Source organism: Megalopta genalis, chromosome 10 (genome assembly GCF_051020955.1).
Source record: "Megalopta genalis isolate 19385.01 chromosome 10, iyMegGena1_principal, whole genome shotgun sequence".
Classification (NCBI taxonomy): domain Eukaryota; kingdom Metazoa; phylum Arthropoda; class Insecta; order Hymenoptera; family Halictidae; genus Megalopta; species Megalopta genalis.
The window spans coordinates 11,836,468-11,850,703 of record NC_135022.1 but is presented as its reverse complement, the minus strand read 5'-3'; the positions used below and the strand labels follow the sequence as shown (position 1 = coordinate 11,850,703).

The window sequence follows — 14,236 nt, the reverse complement described above, 5'->3', positions numbered from 1 at the left end:
CCCCCGTGATTAATGGACGAATTTTGGACGCGGCGACACCGTTTCTCACCATCGATCCTCTCCTCCGTCGATCTTTCGCGCCGGTTCCTCGCGATCTCTACGAGCGGAACTTGCATTTCGAAGGGCTCTTGAAGCTGTTATTGTCGAACGATCGCGGTGATCGACTGCTCAAGTTGCCACGGAGTCTAATTTTTGCTGGCGGATTTCGGGAAACAAAGGTTACTTTACGTCCTAATGGATGTCGTGACTGCGAGATCGAATGTTTAAATTGATTTTGTGTTCTTGAAATTTAGTTTTCTCGTTTGTGCCTCCTTTTTATGATCTTTGTGCGAAGGTAGGCTTATTGTTATGTTTACAATGTGTACACCCCCGTCCACGTGTCACCGGACATTTATTTATTTTCAGGGAAATGATCGTTGGATTTATTTGTAGAATTATTCGTCTGAAGGATTGTTGTTGTAGTAAAAGTATGTGCAAGAATTATTTGCCAGGATTAGAAGATTTTTAGGAGAGAAATTTGCATTTGGAGCTCTCTTGAAGCTTTTATTGTTGTAGCGCACTCCGCGGCTTTGTTTACGAGTTATCAACGAAAAACACGTCCATTTTAATACCAAATAATTCTGTTCGATAGATGTTTTCTGTTACTCTCCTAGTAATATAGTATATATTACTAGGTAGTAATATAGTAATATAGTATAGTAATATAGTAATATAGTAATTTATAGTAGTAATATAGTATATAGTAGTAATATAGTAGTAATATAGTATAGTAATATAATATAGTAGTAATATAGTAGTGGTAATATAGTAGTGGTAATATAGTAGTAATATAGTATAGTAATATAGTAGTGGTAATATAGTAGTAATATAGTATAGTAATATAGTAGTGGTAATATAGTAGTAATATAGTATAGTAATATAGTAGTGGTAATATAGTAGTAATGTAGTAGTAATATAGTAGTAATGTAGTAGTAATATAGTATAGTAATATAGTAGTAATATAGTATATATATAGTATAGTAATATAATATAAGAAAATTCAGATGCCGATTTTTACCGGTGCACACCCCGTGCACGCGTTCCAGAGAAAAGTGAATGTTCGAAAGACAAAACCGCGCGAGGACGGAACAGAGTACGAAGACGAAGCGCAATCGCTCAGAGATCGGAAACTCGCGGCGGACCCGGCCGGCGAAAAATTCCAGAAAATCTATCCATCAGGTTTCTAAAGACCGTAAGAAAACTCGGTTTCTCGGCGCAGCTGTCTAAACTGGCAAAAGAACCACACCGAAGGAGCGGCACTTTCACGGCCCCGTAACGATACCCATCATACGCTCGCCGATAATTTGTAAGCGTACCCGGTCCGCGAGCAAACTTACAAATCACCCGCGATGAACGCGAGCCGTCGCTTCTTATCGCGGCCATCGGCTAGAGCTGCGCCGGCTCTAGCCGGAGCGGTTCGGGGTTCCCGGGGAAAAGACGCAAAGAAACCCGAGACATCGGCCGGAGTCATTACGCGCCGGGGCAAGAAGGGAACCGCGAGAGTCCCGCGATTAGCAATCCGATCGCAGCCGCGCCGCTCGCAAGAAACGTAACCTAGGGGAACGGGTGACGATTTAGGGGTGGAGTGCCACCCAAGAAGCACCTTCCGATCCCGGTACGATCTTGGTAAAATTGCTTTATAGCTTACCTACGTTATTTTTAATAGTAGGATAAGTTCGGGAGGGTTCGACCACTTTTTGAGAAAAGAATCGTATTGCTGTGGTTTCTCAGAATTTTATCGTATTAACCAAATTATAGCAATGTCTCGGTAATTTAACATATCTGTAAACAATATTTTACGTCAAATTAAAATACATACTAGACGCAAGGCTCGAATAATCGTAGATCTTTTTCCCAAATTGTCCATTTTTGTGCACAATCTGAGCGCGAATTAGGGAGATATTATTGTACAATCTCAGCGTCAATTAGGGAGAATTTACTGTAGATGGTATAGCGATATTATGATTATAGATAACGATAGGTTCATCTCATTTTTGTGATATAACAATGTGTCTTACATAACATTTCTGTTGTTTTTTTTTGTTATTAGTAGATGTTTCGTTGCTATGCATGCGTTCAGTGAAACACGTAATTGTTTTAATAATATAATTTTTATTAACTACTCAGCTGCGTCGATCTGTTTTTAAGATCAATTTTATATGCGTTTTTTATTGATCACACTGGGTTACACTTTTCTTCGGCAAGTTGTTCTAGAATTATTCTGAAATGTGCGAAAACTATTAATTTGTTTCACAAAGCATTTTAACCTAAATCGTAGGGGAAGTATTTTCGTTGCAAGATGTAAAATTGCCATTTCTTTATGACGTGTATACGCGTCGTCTATAGCTAAGAGGTTAATATGGTTATTATATCGATATTAGAAAAATTTGAAGAAAGCTGCTTGGAAAAGACCAGCTGTTTCATATTAATTTATATTAGTTTATGAAAGTAGTAATAAGACATTTTTATCCAAATTTTTTTAATGAGCATTATTGTGACACGCAGGTAACACATATATTGGATAAATAACTCATGAATGTAGTGGTAGTGCAAAGGTCGCTGCAGATTTTGCTGCAGACTTTGCACCGAATCGATTCCTTTCTAAATATTGTAGTTGCCTTTCTGCAAATTAAATTCATCCTTTTGCAAATTAAACTCATCCTTTTGCAAATTAAATTCATCCTTTTGCAAATTAAATTCATCTTTTTCTAAATTAAATTCATCCTTTTACAAATTAAACTCATCTTTTCCAAATTGAATTTATCCTTTTGCAAATTCACTTGTTTGTAATAAAATTCATATGACGCCTAAAAATAGAATGATAAAAAGATAAATAATTATACGTACTCACATTTATATTATTTCGTAAAGAAATATATAAATTCGTATTACATCAAAAAATTAAATATGTAATTCTATAACATAGAATACTTTAACCCATAACCGGTAGACTGATCTTCGCAAAAATGACTGATATACTAGGGTCATGAAGCAGCCACTGTAGACAGATTAAATCAGACATTGTAGCGAAGTAACTGTTGTATTATCCGAATGTCGATCTGCTTAGGATAATCGAGGCTCTACTGTATTGATTCGGTGATAAGGACATGCCGATGGACACAAGAGACAGTAGTCCAGCTCGAACCATCGGCTAGATTGGACCACCCTGTATTTTGAGAAAGAAAAATACTTGCAGAACAGGATTATATAATCGACTGAGACTAATGGTTTTAAAAGAACGACACCTATAACGTCATCGATATATCGCGGAATTTTATGCAAAATAGAAACTTCGTGCTTCAATTGTATAAAACGGGAGGCAAATAAAAATGTGTTTCTTCACATTTAATAGATTCAAAATGTTGAAAATGATTATAGCAACGTTCTCATATTCTTTTGACGTCATTACTGGTTCATACTTCGCGTGTCCATTTTAGCCATAAATGCGTAACATCCGCGGTCTAATAATTAGTACATCGCGGATTTTTATGGGAAATAAAAATTGTCTGAATCAAGTCCAAAATATGGGAACACTACGTGGACATTTATTTCCTCTTTTAATCATTTTAATCGGTTAGCGATATTATAGCAATCTATTCAAATTCTTCTAACGCTATTACAGTTTTGCATTTGTTCTATTTATAATTTTATAATTATTTTTTTATAATTTTAATTCTAAGTACGTAAGACTGATACCGATTCACCGTGATTTATATATTAATTACAATTGTTGTATGATTTTTAATATCTTTGGCACACTAATGAGCCTAGAACCCGTATATATGTAAATAAATTTGCATAAAATTATTTATGCAAATGATAATAATGATATTAATAATAATAATCATGATAATAAAATATTGATATTAGTCGAGGTTACGAGATGTCCGAAATTCGGCAACTTTCGACACAAAATCGTAAGACGAGCGAAATGAGTTTGTCCGTAGGATGAAATAGGAAGGCACGGAAGATCGACAGCCCGGCTAGAGGGGGTAGAAGGCAAAAGGCGACTCGCGATACAGGAGCAGAAGCAGAAGCAGAAGCAGGAGTAGGAGTTGGATTCTGGGGTGGTGGGATGAAAACGAGAAGAGCCGAGGAAGGAGCTAAACGTTCATCCTGTCAAAGGATCAACAGGCGTCGTCGCGGACGTATCTTCGATTCGGAAAATGCCTGAGAGAAAGGAGACTGGCAAAAGAGGCCGGGGTGCTCGTTGGAGAGGGTGGCAGAGGAGGGGGAGAAGAGGAACTCTGACGCACAGGTTCGACACGGGATGCCGATTCGGTTTTTTCCCGGCGGAGAGCGCCTCGCCGCTTTTTCTTGTTTCCCGGCTTTTTAACGATCGCCGTTCTCCACGTCCTAACGGAATATTCCCCGTCCGGGGACAGTTTAATTATGCGAGCTTCTTGGAATGGCGGACGTCGCCGTCGGCCGGCTTGTTTCCGTCGAGGTGGATCCGTCGATCGACGGACCGGCCGATCGATGAATCATTGTGCCCGCATAACTCGCCCTGCGAATATTTATCGGTTCGTTATCGTTATCATGATTCAACCCGTCTTACGGACACCATTTTTCTGGACGTTTTTTCCTGGCGTTTGCTACGGTTCGAAATATTAGGGGTTGCGAATCTTAATCCCCGTCCGTCCCTCATTTATACAGCACAATTTGTCCTTCGATATCAAATTGAGACGATGGTAAAAAATGGGTGAAATGGAACATTGAATAATTAATTTTGTACATTCTTCTTTGTCGCTACTTTCATCGATATTTTGTATTCTGTTTAACTAATCTGCTGATTCGCTAATTTTCTGCCAGTGTTAATTTGATATGGTTTTGTTCTGTATTGTAAAAATGGATGTTTACTCGTATAGAAGTATATCAATAAATTAAATTAAATCGATTTAAATTAAATTGTATAATTTAGCGAATTAATCTTGTAATGACTACAGCGAAAGCCGAGATGTAATTACATAGAAAATATGGAACACAGGAGATAATTTTCGTTAAGAATTATTAAAAGGTGTTCCTTAACCCCTTTGGTAAAAATTGTGTTAAATAGGAATCACTGAAAGGTGTTTTTTAACACCTTTCATAGAAATTGTGCTGAGAACAAAAACCTACGAAAAAGTGAAACGTGTTTTAACGTTAATTATTCACGTTACTCCGAATTAATAGATTATTTCAAAATTGTGACAGTTTGACACGAGGAACTGATGGGTATTAATCGACTGTACTTGAATATATAATTTAGAAAGTGTACAATACTGAGAGTCTACATAAGAAAGTATAGAAGTACATAAGATGAGAATATGAGAAAGTATATAAGTATATAATGTAATATTATATAATATGCAAAGCATATTGTATACGATACAAAAACCTCGTCCATTTAATTCATTTTTCCCTTGATCTATTCATTTAAAGAAAACATTGCAGAGGACATTACGCACACTCTATACCTCAGACTGGGAGCAGACTGGATATATTTTTAATAATCGTGCCCGAAATGACGGATGCGTGAAAAACTTTTTTCTGCACACACGTGCAGAACCCCCGGAAAAGCAAAATAATCAATGAATCTGAAACTAGAAAGTCGAAGATCGTAATCCTAGTGAAATTTAGTTCGTTGAAAATGTATTACAATAAATATAAATTTTGGAAATCAATCGATAATTAGTAATCATTATTCGCCATCATTCGCAGCAAGTCATCGTGAAAAAAAGGGCGATCGGGAAATTATTCGGAAGAAGGGGTCGAACTTATGTCCACCTTCTGGCTCTATTATTTTCCTATTGTTTAAAAAAAGCGTCACAAAGCGTCTTACACATATCCGAGCAAGATTTTTACGACTGTAACACCCGCAATCTTTTCCTCCGCCCACAAAACACGTCTCGAGTTTCGACCAGCTTTTCGTCCCCTATTTCGCTACCACCCTGATTCATCGTCTACACAATCCACCAGCAGAAAAATCAATTATTCAGTGCCTTATACACAGCTGCAGCAGCAGCAGAGACATTGCAATCGTGTCGTCGCCAGCTGATTTCCACCGAGATGGACCCGTCGATCGGCGAGCCATCGGGTCGGTGAGTTACCGCGGCCGCATAAGTCACCATTTCTCGGATTATTTATCGTTTACCGGGAATTCGCGGTACTGGAAGCAGGACACGGGTCGGCCCGCGTCCTTGTCGGGCCCGTGCGGGTTAGACGGGACAGAATAGACGCATAGGTGCGCGGGAAAGCTCGCGTACGGCTCGCGATGCCTCGCCTGTCCCGGGTATTGGGTGTGGAAGTGATTCATTGAGGACTGGCGTGCATGAGCCGCGTATTATCTAGATAATGATGAGTTACGCTGCTCGAAATCTTCGCGTAGGTCAGGCCTCGCCGGATAACGGCTTACTCTCGCGAGCCAAGCCAAGCCGAGCCGAGCAGAGCCGAACCGAGCAGCGCCGAGAGCCGGCCAAGAGCACCATCGCATCGCATCGCACCGCATCGCATCGCACCGCATCGCATCGCATCGCATCGCATCGGCGCCTGATCGCAGAAGTTCATTAAACTCGGTAGGCGTGTCGGGCTCGAAAGGCTACGGTTAAGTATGACAATGCGCTAGATTCGAGAGCCAGGTGTAATCGATCCCTGGATCGCGACGAACGCGTCTGAAATCCTCCAGGAAACGGGAACCCTTTCTTCCGACCGATTTCCCGATCGCCCTTTTTCACGGTGGCTCGCTGCGACATTATCGACACTAATCATCGACTAGTTTACAAAATTTATATTTATCGTAATACACTTTTAACGAACTAAATTTCACTAGGACCACGATCTTTTATTTTCTGGTTTCAGTTTCATCGATTTCATTATTTTGCTTTATCGGGTGTTCTGTACGTGTGTGCACGTAAAAGTCTTTCACACGTACATAATTTTGGACTCGTATTGCGGTTGCCGGGTCATTTTGACCCAGAGCATTTAATCGTTTCGCCTAATTACTCAGTTTTTGGCGATTGAATGAAATGAATTGCTGTTGCATCGGGAAACCGAAAGGATAATAAGTCTGCAATAAGTAGAGTAAATTCTTCCTAATTGATGCTTAAATCGTCCATTTTTGTGCACAATCTGAGCGTCGATTAGGGAGAATTTACTGTACCTTCAAAACTATATTTATATACAGCTCGGAATTGTTATGAGCACCGTCAATAGTACGGTTAAAAAAAAGTTACATCCTCCAAGGGTTAATAACAACGCTATTTATTTGAACTTGAGCGAACATATTAGATTTACTGTACAGAAACACTGATTGTGCGAAGATTGTCAAAAGAATGAATCTCGCTCGCTCTCCGAACGTTTCGAAGTCTCCCTTGAAATTGTAGGGGTGATTTTGATGGTAGAGATGGCAAATAAGTTGCGTGAAAAAAGTATTTTATAATATAGAAGCTTCAGTTTATTATCAATGTCGATCAATCGAACATGAAGTTCAAGTTTTTTTGAAAATCACTGCTCAGATTGCTTTCACAAGCTTCGAGTATCTTGAAAGAAACGTTGCTCAAATGTCAATCTGAAGAATGATTCAAGACTTGTACACTAAGCTGCGGATCTTTGTATAAAATAATAATGACACTAAAAAAACACAAACAAGGGGCGTGTGTGCATGTGCGAGATTGTTTTGCAAAATATTAGAGGTACCGATGGAATGCGTATGAGATTGTTTCAGAAAATATTGGCGAGTACCAACGTAAATCGGTCAATAAAACAGGAATCGTGCGTGTGTGAGATTATTCGATCGAGAATTAAGAGAGAACGTAGGTTAGCGCAGCTTTTTTTCGTGGTTCACAAGTCGCACAATGTTACCGAACAACGCGTGGCATGCTACAGGTCGCACAGTGTTGCCCCGGCGGAATCACGCCTTTTTCCAGTCACGGATTGATCAACGGTCCTCGAGCTTGCCAATGCACAGAACAGAAGAAGAGCTTCGAATCGCAATGAAACATTGAAGAATCCTTCGACGAAATGAAACGAAATGAAACGAAACGAAACGAAACGAACCGAAATGAAACAACAGGCAGAACCGGCGATAGGGGTTCGACGCTCGCCAAAACGGCGTTCCCGGGGCAAGGTTCGAAAACCGGCGTCCAGGCGACATTTCGCCGAGTGGATTAACCGCGTCGGATCCCGAGGATGGCTCAGAGGCGGCCTGTGCACGCAATTAATCCCGTCGATCGTAATTCCACCGGTGATTCCGTCCGGATCGGGCCTCGGAGCCTCGGAGCCGCGGAGCCGCATTGGCGAGAGAGCGCGCGCGGATTTATTACGGCACCGGGCGCAGCCGGTTAATATCCCCGTGGCTCGATTAAAAATCATTTTTCTAAGATCGGCCGGCCGTAGTAGGCAGCATCCTAGCTGCGCGGCCGGACGATGTCCAATTTACTTCGTAGCTACTTGCCGCGGTCATAATTCAAGGATAATTGCTTAATAACAGATCGGCCGACGCAAAATGTTCGCTTTTACGATCCGCGCGCTGGAACGGACGAACGGATGGAGAGTTTTCGACCGATCGTGTTTGCCCCTTTCTTTTCAGATCGGAGCCACGCGAGCCGGGAGCCCCTCTCCCTCTCTCCCTCACTCTCCTCTCTCTCTCTCTCTCTGTCTCTTTCTCTTCGGCAATCCTGGATTCCCTTTCCGCCGTTTCGATCGCGGAATACGCGTGCACCGACGGTACGCGTATTAACCTCTTCTTCTCCCGCTACCCGCGTGCCGGAACGAGAAAAACGAACTCGAACGGGCTCGAACGAGAGAGGCGAGAAAAACGAGGAGAAAAAGTTCGAGAGACCGGAGGAGAGCAACTCTATCGCGCGGAGGGACGTCGGGAGAGAAACTTATCCCTTCCTCTCTCTCTCTCTCTCTCTCTCACTCCATGTTTCTCCTTCGATCTTTCTCCCGCCGGTTTCTTTCCCTCTTTCTTACGCCGGCTGTTCTAGGCCCGGGAGAAGCCCGATCCGCGAGGCCGCTCGCGACGTTTAATAATTTCCAGCGGTATTACTCGCCGATATATAGCTGCTCGTCATCGGATAACGCTATCTCAATCCCGGGGCCTAGTCGAGCGTACGGCAGCGGCGATTCCGTCGTAAAAACGGCGACCGCGTGTGCGTGACCGCGTACACACCGGCCTCCCTACCGCCATCCTGCTGTCGATCGACGTTCCCCGGGCCCAATCGTCTTCTCATCTGTTAGCCGGGTACGTACAGGGTGTCCCCGCAGTATAATCCTTCCGCAACCGCGTCTAATTCGGCCGCGAAACTGCGCAACGCAGATTATTTCGTTCGCCGAGATTCGCTCTCGCGAATCCGTCGCATCCTTGCCTAGGGCAACTCCTGTAAACTTCTTCATGTTTTCTGGCTCGGGGACCTTGAGTGACCTTGATCGAACGTGCCTGCGGCTGGCCTGCGATCTTACGCAGACAGGTGAAGTATGCTTAACCGATTCTGCTGCAATTGCTTTCGCAACTGTGCGGGTTTGCGCCTCCTTGTATTTGTGCCGTTTATTTTGAAAGTGGCATAGGTTACTTTGTTTTTAAGTCGATATATTTAAGGGTTGCGTTTTAACACGTTTGAAAATATGGATGCTAACTTTCGAGAAGGTTTACTTGTATCTCAGGATACTGATATTTTTCTCAGTATAGATAATTTCGTATAAACATTAAAAAATCACCACTTTTCATTACGGTAAAGTGACTTATGCCACTTTCAAAATAAACGGCTCATTTGAGCATTTCTCCGATAGAACGAGACAATTTCTGTTTCTTCTACGTTTCTATTTACTCTCGTTAATAGAGTTTGATGGCAGAAGTTTTGTTTCTTTCATGTTTCTATTCGATTTCGTTAACAGATTTTGACGACAGAATTTTTGTTTTCTTTACGGTCTTCGTTTACTCTCGTCCAAAATAGATTTTGGTGGCAGAATTTTCGTTTCTTCCACGTCTCCATTTACTTTCTTTACTAGATTTTGATGACAGAATTTTTGTTCCTTCCATGTCTCCGTTTACTTTTGTTACTAGATTTTGATAACAGGAGAATCAAATTTTGTTTCGAACATAGAAGAAACGCGTAACTTTCACATTACGTGTGAACTCACGAGTTTGGCTCGTGTGGCCATTGCGAGGCCACGTGTGAGGCCATTGTTACTTCAAAGATGATGTTTCAATCGTCATGCGAGTTCGTCAGTTGTTCATAGAATTTCCATCTATTCTGAGTAGATCTTGTTACATTTTTTGTTATTTCTTAGAGTGGTTTTTGACTTAATCGGATTTTCATTTCTCTGATACTATTGCCACCGTGGAATGTTTTTGTTGAATCTTTGATATTTATGTAGTGAAAAGATACGTATTATGTGTATATGTCTATTAAAACAATAACAAAGCACATATTCTAAACATATAAACATATAAATTATTGTACTCGCCTCAGGTTTTTAATTGTAACGCCTCTTAATACACTAAATTCTTCTTAATGGACGCTGAGATTGTTCATTTTTGTGCACAATCGAAGCTTCAATTAGGGAGAATTTTCTGTAATACTTGCTAAAAAAGTGTCTACGAATTACATTGCATTATCATATGCAGTCATTTTCGTGCTGGCTTTTGGATCTAGTCTTTGGATCTAGTCTTTGGACCCCGTTTGATCGAATACAATTTTATATAAATCATAAGACAGCAGTATATATTCTCGATGTTATAGCACTAGGGTAAAAGATGATGATACCCTTCGAATGTCCTAAAGACATCTATTAAGGAGAAGGTTCCGTCCAGCCTGCGATGGTTCATTGAGAGCCAAGTAACTTTTGCTCCGAGCGTTTCTCCCTATCTCGAAGACTGCGGGAGCTGTTCAGGTAGCTTGTCTTAGGTGTCCCGGTTCGATCAGATCGTCGTCTTTCTTATAGATATCGAACAGCCTGCCGAGACGCCGGCGCCGCGACTGCACGCGACCATAAGGGTGAAAATAGTGAGTAGCTCCCATGTTGCTCAGGAACGATTCGACTAAGATTTTTACTTTGTCTTGCCCAAATAGGGATCTTACACATTGTCCATACTTTCTAGGATGTCTAAAGAGACTGCGCGCCATCTTCTTTGACTGCAACTTCTCTCCGAAGCCATAAATTCGATTCTTCTTCGTAGAAGAAGAGTTAGTTAGTTCGTAGTTAGGTATATATATAGACGTATTTCAATTGATTTACAAATTTTGTTCGAATGTTGATAAGAAAGCAGATGTTTCTGAACTGCAGAAAATTGCGAATATTAAGAGTTAAATATATATATATAATAATATATATAATAAATATAATAAATATAAATAATATAATATAATATCATATAATTTCGAATAATATTTCTATTACTGAATTGATTCGTATTTAATGAAGAGAGATGTGTGTGTAGAAATTAATAGCACTAATCACGACGTCTATTGTCATTTTAAGTTGATATTATGTGTACTGCAAACCTGACGACTCCGAGATCCTGCCTTTTTCACATTACAAGCAGAGAATAGCATTTTTAAGTATTTAATCAAACATATCAATATCCCACATAAAAATCTCAACAGGAGACGTTGTAAATTTCAGTGCGGAATGAATAAATATACTAAGTTTCACTGTTCCTTGTTCGACTGCCACACTAGGGCTCATAAAAGCTACCAGAAACCACTTATTTTATAATTAATAGTACAATTTATTTGTAATCCGTAAAGAAAACCAAAAAGTTCATTAATAATATAATTTTTGATGCGTTGTACAAATTGTTGTATTTTATTTAGATTTAATTTATTGTATTTTATTCTATTCTATTCTATTTTTTTCTTTTCTATTTTTTGTTTTATTTCATCTATTTTATTTTATTGTATGTCATGTATAAGGAGATGGATCGCTTGTAACCCTTAAGAAAATCAATAAAGTTCATTTGCTTATTTCAGAACAAAACGCAGATTTGTATACGAAATCAAAATTGCCCAACACGATTGTAAGAACAAAAAAATAGAATAAAAATAAATTGTTTCTTCTAATAATTCTGACAAGCCGAGAACAGTGTAGCAATATCATTAAATTCTCCATATGCCTTCACAATTTTCATATTTCAGCTACACATTCTTGTCATAAATGCATGAAATCAGCAGTAGCAAACGGCAAAAACAATACAGATTAGTGTCGAAGCTAAAAGTCCGATTATCGCACTTAAAAAAGAAGGTTATCCTCTGCGGAATATTGCAAGCAAATTGAAGATATCATACAAGAGAATTCAGAGAACATTTCATATATTCCGCCTTCCACAAAACTCGCAGCGAATCCAAATTCTTGACCGAAAGTGTACGCAATGCCAACCGAGCCAACCAATTTCAATCGCGAGAAAAATGAAAATATGAAAAGGTGTGTCGGGAATTTTCGTGTTCTCGAAATGAAAGAAGCAGGTCGAAGTACAAAGAAAGCCGGAGTTTAAAAAGTGGCACGTATTAACCTTTTCACTGCTCCAGACGTATATATACGATACCTTAATTTGTGGAGTTTATAAAGAAATTTGATTTTCCACGCTTAAAAATTAAAATTGATAACATAAGCAATATAATCCGATTGCAATCCACACAAGAAAAATATAACACAAAATCGTAGAAATAATATAACCCGTAGACGTTTCTTCTATTCTACTGTCTCATTTTGGTCGGCTCTGAAAGGGTTAAAGAAATCCCGAGGCTCGAATGATCCGTAAACAGGGCACACGATGCACCGTTCCGTCGCTCTAATTTCTCCCCGGAGCACACCCTGTATGCAGAAGGGCGTCCGTGTGCCGGCGATCGCGTCACGAACGCATATACATGCATCAGGATGACCGATCGTCGGCTTCTTCGTTCTTTTCCTGCGCTCTCTTAACCGGCTTACCACCCTGCCCGCAACCGACACACCCGGCAAGTAGCCTGAACCCATTACTACGAGTATATACAGAAACATAGCGAAACAGAGACAGAAGCGTGGAGAGCCGGACGGAGATAGAGAGAAAGAGAGAAAGAGAGAGAAAGAGAGAGAGAGGGAAAGCTCTAGGCCGGGTCCACACGCATCGAGCGTGGATGATCGAATACTCGTGGATCCGTGTAACGTTCAGGGACGAGAGAGGAGCGTGTCGAGCACAGAACGAGAGAAAGAGAGAGAGAGAGAGAAACGGAGAGAGAGAGAGGGAGAGAGCGAGAGCGAGCGAGAGAGAAAGAGAGAGATACCGGGGCTAGGTTGCGCGGATGCAAGTGAGTTTGACGCGTGCACGGGTTGCATCGTCGACAACGACGCTGGCCGAGAGTTCGTCGAACTGGAATAGAATTCCATTCGGACTGGTTCTAGGGGGTTGGATTCTGACGCGCTGCCGCTTAAAATAAGACCGGCCGAATTTAGAGCCGCGACGATTGCCGTAGGTTCAGATTCGCCGATTTTTCTCCGCGCCGGATGCGTCCTCCTCCTCCTCCTCCTGCTTCTCCTCCGTCTCTTCGTCTTCCTCTTTCTCCTTTCGGTCTTCCTTCCTCCTCCTCCTCGCCTGTCTTAGGCCGATAGCCATCGATATTCGACGAAGTAGTCGCGGTCGTTACCGATCAGCCGTGTCCGCGGAGAAGTCGATCACGCTGCACCGGACGCGTCCAGATCTTCAGGCCGACGCGGAGGATAAGCTTGACGCGGACCGGTCCCCCGATGCAGATGACGAGCTCGCTAGATGCGGATAGATCGGAATGTAGATCCAGGAGATCTCGACGCTCCGCCTTTCTCCGGGAGCTAGCGACCGGCGGACTGTTCTTCTCGCGAGCTCGAACCGTTTATTATTTATGAGCTCCGCTATACGCGCTTGTCTATACGCTCTTGATCCTCCTCCTGCGATCCGATCGTCGATCTGATTCAGCCGCCGAATTAGCTGTACCGCTCCGGCGGTTCGTCTGGTCCCCGCGGTGTTTGCGAAGCAATTATAACCGATCGCTCGTTTGGATCGTTTCGATCCCGGATCAATCGATCGGCGGATTCAATGAGTGCTCGCGTCGCTCTTCGAGGCGCGATCGTTTTGAGATCCTAATTTATGGGACTAAATGATTTTAGAAATTTCATTCGAGCCCGAAGGCTCGCTTCGGCGTTGCGACTAAACCGCGGCTCTGTTTTGCGCATCTACAACGATTGGACCGCGAATTTTTATGCATTT

At 41.5% G+C, this 14,236-nt stretch overlaps 1 protein-coding gene across 7 annotated transcripts in view; it reads right to left on the bottom strand.

Annotated features, from left to right (window-relative positions):
• The window catches only part of LOC143260122 (uncharacterized), a 91,892-nt gene that overhangs the window by 60,196 nt on the left and 17,460 nt on the right, over window positions 1–14,236 (bottom strand). For 2 of the 7 annotated variants that reach the window (XR_013034226.1, XR_013034218.1), the window contains 2 exons: window positions 2,932–3,205; window positions 991–2,846 (listed from right to left, as the gene is read on the bottom strand). The exons of the other annotated variants lie outside the window; for them this stretch is intronic. The gene's annotated coding sequence lies outside the window, so the exon portion shown is untranslated. Of the gene's footprint in view, window positions 1–990; window positions 2,847–2,931; window positions 3,206–14,236 lie in introns of those variants that run through there. 7 annotated transcript variants of the gene reach the window in all.